Source organism: Artibeus jamaicensis, unplaced genomic scaffold (genome assembly GCF_021234435.1).
Source record: "Artibeus jamaicensis isolate MK-2021 breed Jamaican fruit bat unplaced genomic scaffold, CSHL_Jam_final contig_354, whole genome shotgun sequence".
Classification (NCBI taxonomy): Eukaryota; Metazoa; Chordata; class Mammalia; order Chiroptera; family Phyllostomidae; genus Artibeus; species Artibeus jamaicensis.
This window is the reverse complement of record NW_026521803.1, coordinates 39,663,424-39,676,537: the sequence shown is the minus strand read 5'-3', so window position 1 is coordinate 39,676,537 and position 13,114 is coordinate 39,663,424.

Sequence of the window (13,114 nt, the reverse complement as noted above, 5' to 3'; positions counted from 1 at the left end):
CTGTGGCGAAATGGGGGGGCCCAGAAGCTCATCCCACATTCAGGATGAAGGTTAGAAAATTCCTCTAGAAGGTTTCTTTAAACATCCGCACACTCTTCATCACAGATCCTCTCTCCATCACTCCCCACTGAGTGTATTCAACAGGACACTGACATAATAAACTTTCCCTTTTTAATAGCCAGATTTGATGTCAAAAATCCAGTCCAATGAAACCAGAAAGGAATGAATGAATGAAGCAAAACAAACCACATCAACCCACAGCTGCATCCAAAGACCCAGTAAATTCTACCCCCCCCCAAAAAAAGTATTTTCAGGTCTATGTAAAATAATACTGTTTCTTTATTATTCATTTATTTCTGCCCAGAGCCTCTCCACTCCCTTCCTCCACCTTTAAAATTTGCATATAAATGGCACTCCTTTTATTTCTTCAAAGTTCATCAGCCCCTTGTTGCTTATTCCCCACCTGAAGTCTAATCCTTTGAAGCTTTGCAACTTCACAATTGGTTGCTATGGAAATAATTATGTTGTTGAAAACAGAGGATTAGAACTTCTTTGGGTAGAGAATAAGCAGCAGGAGCAGATGAACTCTTAATAAATAAAGATTCTGGTGTCAGTAAAATGCACCTAAACAGCAAATAATAATAATAATAATTGTCATGGGTAAGGAGAGGGAAAAAAATGAAAGCTTATTTGCTAAACTTTTGTACCCTGGAATATTATTAGTATTTACTAGTGAGAAATAATTTTGTCATGAACTCACACCTCGGGGTTAAAATAAAAACACTCCATACATCAGTGGGGAGAGTTTGGGTATCTTTGGATTCAGGGCTCTAAATATAAGTGAAAGATTTAGAGAAAAAAATAAAAGAGAGTAATTGAGTCTAATACACAGGAATGCTAGCATTTCTGTTTCCCAAAATAACTTACCAAAAGAAAGTCAGTTAGCATTAGCATCAAAATTGTCACTGTCGCTTAACAATATTATCTGGAAAAGTCCCTGACAAGGTCCGGCAGCAACTCATAAGTAATTGAAGTACATGCATGCAGGTTTCCAGTTGCACCTCTCCAGGTGATAATATAGGAGACAAGTGTTTCTTCACTCTGCTAACCAGACCAACCCACAGGAAAAGCTGAGAGGAAAGCTGAGAGGTAGCACAAGCCACTGGTGAGTGGGGTGAGGCCAACCATGGAGTGGTTTGTGAATCGCAAACCTGCAGGTACCCTCTGCCTCCCCACCCCCAGGGTCCTTGAAGAGATGGAGGCAGCCTAAAGCACTTGGCATTGCTTTTCTTTTCTCTATTACTTTTCTTAACAGTGGTGCCTTCTCTCAGTTTCCCACAAAGTTTTTAAAGAGGATGAATACCTGTATTATATCTTTTTTTGAGCCTTGGTGTAGGAGTTCATCCAAGCAAAAAGTGCTGTTTGAACTTGATCTGCAGTGGCAAGAGCACTTTTCACCATAATCATGACTGTCTGCCTGAAATATTCATCTCTTTCTATAAAGCCAGTGCAAAATGGCTCTTGTTTTCTCCCATTTGCATAAAACAATAGCACCATCATCCCTTCAAAGACAAATGGTCAATACTTACTGGAATGTTCAAAAGCACCCACGAAGCTATATGCATCTGAAGCCATTAAATGACATCTGAAGCCATCTGAAGATATTGGTAATCAGAGCTCCGAGGAATATAAAATAACTGTAATTATTGGCTCTTGTGCTTGAAAACATCTATTCTTTTCTTGCTTAAAATTGTACGATCCCTTTATATATGAGATTCGTATGATGCATTAAAGGAAGAGAAGAGAATCTTTGTGCACTGTTGGTGGGAATGCAGATTGGGGTAGTTACTATGAAAAACTGTATGGAATTTCCTCAAAAAACTAAAAATGGAACTGCTTTATGACCTACCAATTCCGCTTCTGAGAATATGTCTGAAGAAACCTGAAACATTAATCCAAAGGAGTATATGCACCCCTATATTTGTTGCAGTTTTATTGACAACAGCCAAGATTTGGAAGCAGCCCAAGTGCCCATCAGTAGCTTAGTGGATAAAGAAGCCGTGGAATGTTTACACAATGGGCTACTACTCTGGAGTAAAAAGAAGGAAATCTTACATTTCGAGACAGCATGGGTAAACCTGGAGAGCACTATGCTAAGTGAAATAAGCTGGTCAGAGAAAGACAAATATTGTATGATTTCACTTATACGTGGAATCTAATGAACAAAGTAATAGAAACAGACATAGGTACATAAAACAGCCTGACAGCTGTTAAAAGAGAAGGGTTTGGGGGTTGGGGAGCTGGGTGAAAAGGGATTAAGCAAAAAAAAAAAACAAACCACACAGACAATGGCATGGGGATGACCGCAGAGAAAGAGGGGATGGAGGAGGTACAGGACAGTGAAGGGGGGATGAATGGTGACAGAAGACCTGACTTTGGATGGTGAACACACAATACAACATACAGATGATATATTCTAGAATTATACACCTGAAACCTTATAGCTTTATTAACCAGTGTCTTAAAAGAAAATACCCCGGTATATGATGTGGCTTCCAAGGGGTAGCTTTGCAGAACTGAGAGGGAAACCAAGGCTCAGAGGAAAACCTATGAGCCTTGACCTGTGACTCTGGGCACCAAAATCTAACGTCTCCAGGCCTTGACTTCTAGCACCTTCTACAGAATCAGGCCTGAACCTTAGGGAGAAGAAACTATTAGTCACACTGCTATGGACTCAGACAAGGGGTGGAAGGACAGCAGAGGGCAGAAGCATCCCCCCCCCCCCCCCGGATATCAGCCTGTGAGCCTGGAGTCCTAACCTGTTTTAGACAACGTCTCGTCCATGGAGAGGTGCCGCAGTGCGATTTTCCAACAGAACGGAATATGTCATTGCCACCCGCCCCAATCCAGGTCAGCTCTCCTGAGAACTCGAGTGTAGCTCCATTCAGAGCTGTGACAAATGCGATGGAGAAGCGGGCTCAGCCTTCCCATTTCTCATTGAAATTAAAGACATTTAAAACGAAGCGAGCAGAATTACAAGGACCTTGGCAATGAGCAAAAATAAAGAGGGAAGAATTCCGAGCTTGGTTTGGTGTCCATCCCCGGGGCATGTTTCTAAGGAGAGACAAAGGTCCTTCCCAAGGTTGTATGAAATCAGAAAAGGAGAAAAAGAAGAAACCAAAACTGTGTCACCAACACAGGGAAGATGAAGAGCGAGTCAGGGCAGCTTAGGGGACAAAAGCTGACAGTTTCCATCCAGGTGAAAAAGCAAGTTAAACTCATCTGCAAGGGTCAGTCCACTCCTTTTCAACTACCTCAGGCATTGTGCCAAGGACTGGAGTTATTGTGCTGCCTTGTTAGCGTTGCTAGCAGGGAATGTCAGTCAAATGCGAGCAGAATTCTTGTCTTCGTGCTTTTCCCTTTTTTTTTCCTCTCTGCTGAAAATGAGCTGGGAAAGGGTGCTGGGGGAGGGGAGTGTAGGCCAGGGAGGAGGAGGCCAGCTCTGTGGCTCTCCACTGGAGAACAGGACATTGGCAGTAACACGCAGACACATGGGACTGAGAAGACCGGAAGTTCCTTCAGCCGTGGGAAAGCCCTGCACGATACCTGTGGGCCACCTATGTGATCAGCATTTCACATCATTCAAGCCCCAGGTCTCTTCACCCACCTAGAACACGGACCAGGACCCTACAGTCCTCAGCCCCATGGCCCGACGGCCACCATTTCAGCAGCACTGTGTGCATGTGTGTGTGTGTGTGTGTGTGTGTGTGTGTGCATGTGTGTGTGTTGCCAGGAGCACAGACCTTACAGCCAGGCTGCAGGATCCAGGTCCTGCTGCTGCTACTCAGTAGCTCCGTGACGTTGGACATGATAGTTAGACTGTCTGGGCCTCTTCATTTGTAAAGTAGACGTAATGACAGTGCTTCTCCCCCCATGAGACTGAAGGAGTTATTGTTAAGAACTTTGCCCAACATGTGGTAGGTTCTACAAGTGTTAATTATTGTATGAGGAACCACAGAGTACAAGGCACAGACATTCTGGTTCTTCCCGTGGCATATGACAAAACCAATGTCCCAAAGGATCAAGTTGAAGCTTTTAAAAAAGATTTTAGTTATTTTATTTTTATACAGAAAGGAAGGGGAGGAGAAAAAGAAGGAGAGAAACATCAATATGTGGTTGCCTCTTGTGCACCCCCTACTGGGGACCTGGGCTATAACCCAGCCATGTGCCCTGACTGGGAATCAAACCAGTGACCCTTTGATTTGCAGCCTGTGCTCAATCCACTGAGCCACAGCAGCCAGGGCAAGTTGAAGCTCTGATATTCCGTATCCTTCCTGCCACCTCAGCCTCCCATGTCACCCCCCCCTCACTGTCCCACTTCAGATTATTACTTGTCTCGGGAGCTGCACGCTTTTCTTTTTCTCAGCCATGTGCTGTTTATTTAAAATAGTGAGTGCTTTGCTGAGAGAGTGAAAACATAAAAAGGACCAGTAAATTAATTTGACTTCAGAATTCTATTTAAGCTACAAGATACTACTTAGAATGTTTGGGTAATTCATGCTAACCGCTTTTACTTCACCCACATGAAGTCCAACACACCCTGGAGTGTGAACATTTGTGTGTGGTACCATGTTTTAATGAGGGTCTCTCTGAGTTAAATAGAATCCACGAAGACCTGTGATTGCATTCAGGGGGAATGGAACTCTGGGGTGGGGGGACTAGAGAGTATCTCACGTGACTCCATAAATGGTGTCATACTGTTCTGCTTTGTCTAATTCTGTCAGCCACAGCTAACTGCATTACTGTCACTTGTCACTATATCATGATGGGTCTGTTCCTAAGATATCCCAATATGCCATCCACTGGTTTTAAAAAAGATAAATTTACACTGGCGGAGGGACCCCGCCTCCTGCTTCCACAAATCAGCAGCCAGGAGTTCAGCCAATTGTCTGGGGAGCCCAAGGGGACTGGTTCCTTTGCCGAGACTTTCACCACCATTTGTAACGTCCACACCTTTCCACAGATCGACCTGCTAAATATTAAGACATGTTTTTAGCATCTGCCTTTCCCTCTTCAACCCAGAAAGGAATATTTTTGTTATGCAAAATACTTGAAATTATTTCCCCTCCCCATCTTCTCTGCGGTGCAATGTCCTTCCTTATGCAAGATGGGACATTATCATGCTGCAGGTTGGTGTTGAAGATGTGTGTGTGTAACCTCCTTGCACACTCACACATGGCCAAGATTTCATATGCAATTATCCCTTTACAAAGAGCTTAAGAAACAAGGACAAAAGATACCCAGAAAAAAATGTTCCACTTGGGAAAAAGTCTTACAATAAACAACACTTTCTATTTCTCTTCTTTTGTTCTTCATAATTGAAGTCATTGACATGGAAACCAGATCTTTCTTTCTTTCAGTTAATCTTCTCTGGCTGTGGCTCATGCTGCCGACAACTGTCTCTGTCGCTTTGCCACCTTGACTGGAATCTATGTGGATGGGCTCTTTCATGATTCCTTCAGCAGAACAACACCAGAGCAGCAGCCGCTCAGGGCTCTGCACACACCAGGGACCTGCCAGGCGGTGGAGGGAGCCAGGTGGGGAGCAGGCTTGACCACCAGAGTTACCCCAGAGCCCTGCAGGTCTCTGAGCAAACCCAGGTTGGAATGAAATTTCTTGATTACTTTACTCCACCCTGATCTGCTCCCTCCTGACATCAGTCACTGCATGACCCTGGGACACCTTTCACATAGACTAGCAGGTCCACCACCCTGTAAGGGGGCCCTGTCAGCCCAGCCTCCCCTTCCCATATCTTTTGGCTCCATGTACGATGTCACTTGTCCCACTTCCCCACCAGCTGCTCTCTTTCCTTGGCTTTCAATGACTCCTCTTCCTGAAGAAGGATCTGATATTAGCAACTCCACTACACCGAAAGTACAAGCGGATGTGATATTACTCGGCGACCTTGTTAAAGCCCTCTAATTGTAGGCTGTCACTCACTCACCCAACAAACATCGCTGCAGTCATCCTAAGTGTCACTCACTGTGCCCTGACCTGGAATCTGTAATACGACACTTGTAGAGTGCTTTACAAATTTATACAAACCCTCTCACAGTTCAGTTCAGAACACAAGAGTCACCGCTAGTAGCAATCAGGTCCTTGTTTTGTTTCTTTCCTAATTGGGGCGCACTGATCATTGTTCTACTTCATACAGAAGTTTAAAATGACAAGAGTGCTTCAAACAGACTTCCAGTGAGAACAGACATGAAATGAACAAAAATGAGCATTCTAACATGACAGTGACCCTGTGACCTGGGGACGACCCTCAGACCAACCGCTCCCCAATAAGCAAAGTGAGGGAGAAACAAGATTGGTGAAATACACACGAAAGACTTTTTTGTAAAGGGCAATCCTATATAAAATCTTGTCATATTGAATCTAGTTTCTCAAGAAAAACTTTGTTTCTATTTTCTAAGCACTGAGATCAGTGCTACAAATATTAACTTATAAACGACATTATCTTAGAATTTACTATATATTGTCCTTTGATTTTGCAATAACATGCAATGGAACTTTTATAGGGTCTGTTAACCCCCCCGAATATCACCAGCCTTAAATGAGGAATGAAGAAGAGCCGCACTGGCCGTCCCACGAGTGTCTCAGAAGAGAGAACTTAGAAGGGAAATTGTCTCCAGGTTTTGGCATCTGCCCTCAATCTGACACAGATCTCACAGAGCAAGGATCAGATGGGGAATGGGCCAACTTTCTGTTGTAATAATGAAATACTGGGGAACGCAAGACAGAGGAAGCATGTGGTAGTAGGGGGACCATTTGAAAAGCGAGCCATTTGCCCAGCTGGAGAATCTTTTCTCCAATAAATGATCTGTGGGAATTTCCTGAAGCAGCCACTGAAGACATTTGCTGCTCCCGCATCCATGCAGGTGTTGTTCTGCAGTCTCATGTACATTATGGTAACGCAGGGGATTTCAATTCACACTTGCCTTTAGAGTTCCCAATGCACGGCTGTTAAAGAAATAGACATTCTTTTTTGTAACATATTTGTTTACAACTTAAAAAATGAGGCTCCACTACATGGAAGTCACTATGGTCTGTAATGTGGGGAACGCCAAGGTCAATAAAAGGTCCTGACATTCAAAAGGGTAAGCAATAAGAAACACAGGTAAAGTTAGGTAAAATACAGGTAAAAATTAAAGGCCATAAAAGAAAATGATGAATTCCTAAGAAAGAGAGAATTCTGAAGAGAAAACGATTCTTGTCATCTGGGAGATTCAAAGATAGTTTTGCAGAAGAGGTGATGAGTTTGAAGACAGTAAGATCGGGGCCCAAAGAGATGAATGGATGGGCACCCAAGTAGGGAAATGGACATGCGGGAGAAACAGCCAAAATCTGCCTAATGCAAAAAAATGGGTGGAAAATAAGACCATAGGCAAGTGTGGAAATTATACAGGGTGGGTAAAAGTAGGTTTACAGCTATTCATGTGGAAAATAATGCAATAATAAATAATAATACAAGAATAAACTCTGTGTCTCGTATTTTCACAACTGAAAAGCTACCTCTGCCCACCCTGTATAGTGGGAGAATCTGAAAGCTAAGTTAGATTCACTTTTATATTCTTATACTTGATAGCAAATAAGAAACAAGTGATGGTTTAATAATACACCATTTTACACAGGCCTAGGTTACAGGAAGATTCATCTGAAAACTGTATGAAATATGAAACCGTCTCCTCTTTCTAGAAATATTGCACCTTTGATAATCTGCAAATGTTTCCCCTGAAAAATGCCTAAATATGTTGAATAAAATATAACAAACTTTCTGAGAAATACCCAGCTTGCAAGAAAGTAAGGGAAATCCATGGGGCCAAACATACATAAGGCTGAATCAGCACCCATTTCAAACTCAAGGAACTTAGTTTGCCAGACATGTGCAGGGGTCAGGGTGAAGCCTTGCAGCCCTGCCAGCTCGTGACTTCCACACATGAATTAAAAAGCCTGAAGACTTGAAAGCTAATATGTCAGTGAAAGAGCAAAGCAACAAAGGAAATCCATTCACCAGCAAAGGGAGACAATACACTAGAACTGAGAATCCGGGAAGCACAGCCCTACCTACATAAAACCTCATTTAACTCAGTGGCATTGCACTCTGTGAGCGCTGACCTGATGTTTGTTCGTTGTCAAACTAGGTGAAATGCAGTGTCTGTTTGTACCTGTTCGTGTGCCTGTTTCATAATTACAGAAAATTATAAAGGTATCAAAAGTAGAGAGCATAGTTCAAGTAAATTTCCTGTAAAGCCATTACCAGTTTCGACAATAATGGACGCAGGACGAATCAGGCTGCTTCTAAAGCTCCACTTGCTTTCTCCAACCCCAGATTATTTTGAGACAGATTTTAGACACTCTTTATTTTATTCCATAAATTTTAATTTTAATTGTATTCCACATTTTATTAGGTCCTCTTTAATTTTACTCCATGAATGCTTCAGTGTGTAACTCTCAAATGTTAAGATTTTTAAAATGTCCACGTTACCATCATAAAACACAATAACAAATTAACAAGTATTTCTGAGTATTATCAAATCAATGATCAAATGGCCCAACTATCTCATCATTTTGTTTGGTTTTGTTTTTGCTTAGAGTTGGTTGGACTGCATCGAAATGCATTTGATTGATATGCCTCTCAAATTTTTAATCTATGGTTTCTGTTATTCTTCTATTTCTCAAAATTTGTTCATTGAAGAAAGGCGGGTATTTGTCCTTTAGGGTTTCTTATATTCTAGACTTTTCTGATAGCATTTGATTGATGTTGTTTAAGGTTAGCTTGTTTGTTTTAGCAAGAGTGTTCCATAGGTGATGGTGTATACTTTCCATTGAATCATATCAAGAGGTGTACAGTGCCTGGCTGTTTTTTGTTAAGATTAATCCATTGGTATAGAAATTGTCAGCTTGATTTATGTATTAGAAAAATCCCCACTGGCTTTTTTGCTCATTGGTCCTTGCTGGGATCCATTTATCCATTAATATTCTAATAGCTGACCTTTCTATAAAATTTTTTTTTCATCAAAAGTTTTCCACTACTCTGAGATACAGTACATACAGAAAGATAAACTTATTTCTTGATTATTTCCCTTTATGTATAAGTTTTCAAAATAATAAGTTGGTTTTCTAGGATCCTCTACAGGCCAGGCCACCAAAGATTTTCTGGAAGCTTTATTGATCCTGTTTGAGTGCATGACGATAACCTTCTCAATGTGTTCAGTCCACTGGCTCTAGACTCTTAGGTTTTGTCTTCGATAACTTTCTTAATTTGGGGCACAATGAGATGTTCTAGGCTCTTTGGTTTTTTTCTTCTCAAACATCTAAAACCAGTACATTTTTCAGGGCACTTAGACCACTCTCATCACCATTTCCAGGACTTTCCAGTGGGTAAGCTAGGAGATACTTTGTAAAAGAAAAACTGTGCTATGAGTTAATACTGATATTTCTAACACAAATTTTGAAATCAGGGTTTTTACCTAACTTCTTTGATTTTTTTTTTGTATTTTCTCTAAGGCTAAAACTCTTGCTTATTAAGATACATTTGAAACTTTACAAAATACAATCACATACAAATACACAGAAAAGTAAAAGAGAGGAAGCCACAGACAGAAAATCCACTGAGAAAACTGTGCCATAAATGTTTCTCACACAGTTTAACATGTCCCCATTGGAGAAAGAATGTTTTCCTATTTTATTTTCATTATGTATTAGAATTTCTAAAATTTCTAGAACAGGTCTATGTTCTACTCCAAAACAAACAAAAGATGTAGTTTAAGAAAAAAATGACTTTGTTCCAAATGTAACACAATCTAAATTTGAATCACGTGCTCTCATGTAGGTGATGAATTTGCTTACCTGGGTCAAGTGTCCCTGTCTCACCTGGTAAAGGACATCTGTCTGCAGACAGTGTCCTTATGCTACTTTCAGTAGAAAGTGTAAAGTACACTTAACTTATTTAACTTATGATGTATTATTTATTCAAATGGAAACTAAAAAGATAGAATAAATACTATTTCAAATGTGTATTTACTGTGGTTTTGATAGTACAATAACCCACTTTGCTCTTCCTATACGCACATATTTATTTATAAAATTGCTTATGTTATTTAGGCTGAGTTTTTGAGTTTTACAAATGACAGCTATATCTTCTCTTCGGCTAATACCTCAAAGCACAACATACACTTTAAGGCAAGTTTTCCCCTCAACTGAAGTGGAAATATAACCAAATTCAAATTATCTTCTTGTTCATTTAGAGCGTCTGAGGCTTATATCTTCCTAACTGGTTAGATTATCGTTGTGTATGGCAGCGTGAGTGACAAAGAGCATCACTCAGTGACACTGAGGGCATGGGTTCCGCCATTTTCTTTTGTTTGCTTGTGTCTAATTACTTACATTTTCTTCTGATTTTTACTGGTATTTTATTTTGTGAAGTCTTATTTATTTGAAACTAGATGAAATAAGCTATAAATCCATTATCAGGACACAAGGTCCTGTGTTGCTCAAAAGGAAGGAGTGAGGGCGCCACTGTTCCCATGCCCTCCCCTCCCCCACACCCCCTCCTGTAAAGAGGCTTCCTGCTACCGGAGCCAGGTAACAACAGGTGAGCCTCTTTAGTATGGGAAGCGAGAGAGCCCATGTAGAGACATACGTAAGATCCTAGTAATGCTTACATTCTTTTTCTACTTAGTTTTGGAAAACAGAATGAGTAGAAGTAGCAAACGGAAGCTCTAAAGGTGATCTTCCCCCACGTGGGGCATTCTGTGTTCTGCCCCCCGGTCTGCATCCCTGGGCCCAGGTGGAGGAGAACACCGCAGGACCCATTCTCCTGCCAGCGCGTGAAAGCACTGAGTCTGCGCACTAAGATCGCCCCCTCTGCCCGGCCAATAAACGTCGTGGCAGCACCTTCCAAGGAGCCACGCTTCGTGCCCCGCCCCACGCGGTTCTGCCAAAGCTCACACTTGAAAGTCACTGACTGGGAGAGTGCCTGCAGAAACCAGCTGAAGAAGAAAAATCTGGAAACATTTACAAGAAAGGAAGAGTTTTTAAAGAGCCTATAGTAGTGAATCTGTCTTGTGGACTGATTCAATCTACGGAATCAAAGCAGAAAAAAATGTTTGAAAAAGTGTTGCATTTTCCCACCTGGTGCCTGGAAGGTTGGGGTGGAGGCCATGGTGGTGGTGGTAGTAGCCTACCCAAAAAATACAGGGCACAGAGCAAGAGAGATTTAGGAGAAGGAAGTGTCAGTTCACATCTGAGCACCAAGCCTTACGTCTGGGGAACCATCTAAATATTTATTTGGGGGAAGTCAGACTGGAATTTGGTGGGTGGCTAGGTTCCCATATAAATATTTTAGGTTTGTTCACAGATTCTCGATAATTGAAACATGATAGCCAAGATAAACAATGTTGACAATAAAGAAAAGAATGAAAACAAAAGAAAAATATCTCCAGGGGATTCTATTTTAAAGGCTGGGATAGCCTGTAGTGATGTTTCTCTGAGAAGAGAGAAAATAAACAGAGTTATAAGGAGAGAATCAGCAAAACAGAGTGCCCTCCGGGAAGAAAGGGGGTCTCCCTGGGAGGGCGCTCAATAATGTCCAACGTAGAAGGGAGATTAAAAAGAGTGAGAGCTAATAATTCATGATAATCGCTATCTTCAATATTATTGCTTTATATATTTCTCTTCTTAGAGAGGGAAAGAAATTCCCAGATAGAAGTGTTATTTCTCAAGGTAATAAACAGCAAGGGAGAAAGCATATGCAGGTTTTTCTTTCAAACAGGTTGGCAGGGATAGAAGGAAATGAAATGCAGATGGGTTTGACTTTCCTTTGATATTGGATGGAAACAGGATGAAGCATCCTTCAGTTTTCACACTGAAGAGAGACCCAGTGGGATGAACAAATTAAAGTTATAAAAATATAAATCACCCCTTGCTGATGGGAGTGCAAATAAGTACAGCCTCTTTGGAAAAGAGTCTGGTGGCTTCTCACAAAACTAAACATATTCTTACCACACTACTCAGCGATTGCACTCCTTGTTGATTACCCATAGGAGTTAAAACTGTGTCCCCACAAAAAGTCTGCACGTGGGTGTTTATAGCAGCTTTATGCATAAGTACCAAAACTTGGAAGTGACTAAGATGTCTTTAAGTAGGTGAATAGGTAAATAACTGTGGCATATCCAGACAATGGAATATTATTCAGCACTACAAAGAAATGAACTATCTTGTCATGAAGGAAACTTCAGTGCATATCACTAAGTGAAGGAAGCCAATTGGAAAAAAGCTGCATATTGTATGATTCCAGTTATAGGATGTTTTGGAAAAGACAAAATTACAGAGACAGTAGAAAGAACACCGGTCACCAGGAACTGGGAGGGAGAAGGGGAAGGAAAGATGACTAGGGTTGTTAGGACAGTCAAACAGCTCTGCTTTCTGCCTTCTAGAAACAGTGGTGAATGTATCTGCTGTATTTGGAGGCTGGTGGGCATGAGCATTTCCACAGAACGTGCAGCACTGGGAGTGAGCCCTGACATAAACTGTAGACTCTGCTGATATGATGCACGAATGCAGGTTCATCCAATGCGGCGCGTGTGCCACTTCTGGTGCGGGATATTGATAATGGGCAGGCTATGCCTGCGTGGGGTACCGGGTACACAGGAGGTCTCTGTGCTTGCTTCTATCACTGAAACACACTCATGGGACACTGCTTCAGTGGGGACTGATCTACAGCAGCAGACCAGGCCCTCTCGTAGTGAGTTCTGGCTGCCGTAACAGAACACCACAGACTACTAGGTTATAGACAACACATAGTTATTGCTGTCAGTTCTGGAGGCTGGGAAGTCCAAGATCTTGGAGCTGGCAGGTTTGGTGTCCACTACAGTCTTGTTTCCTGATCCATAGATGCTGTCTTCTTGCCACGTCCTCCCATGGTGGAAGGGAAAATGGAGCTCTCTGGGGTCTCAGTTATACGGACACTACTCTCATTCATGAGGGCTCCCCCTGAGGACCTACTCACCTTCCAAAGGCTCCACTTCCTGACACCATCACCTTGGAGGAG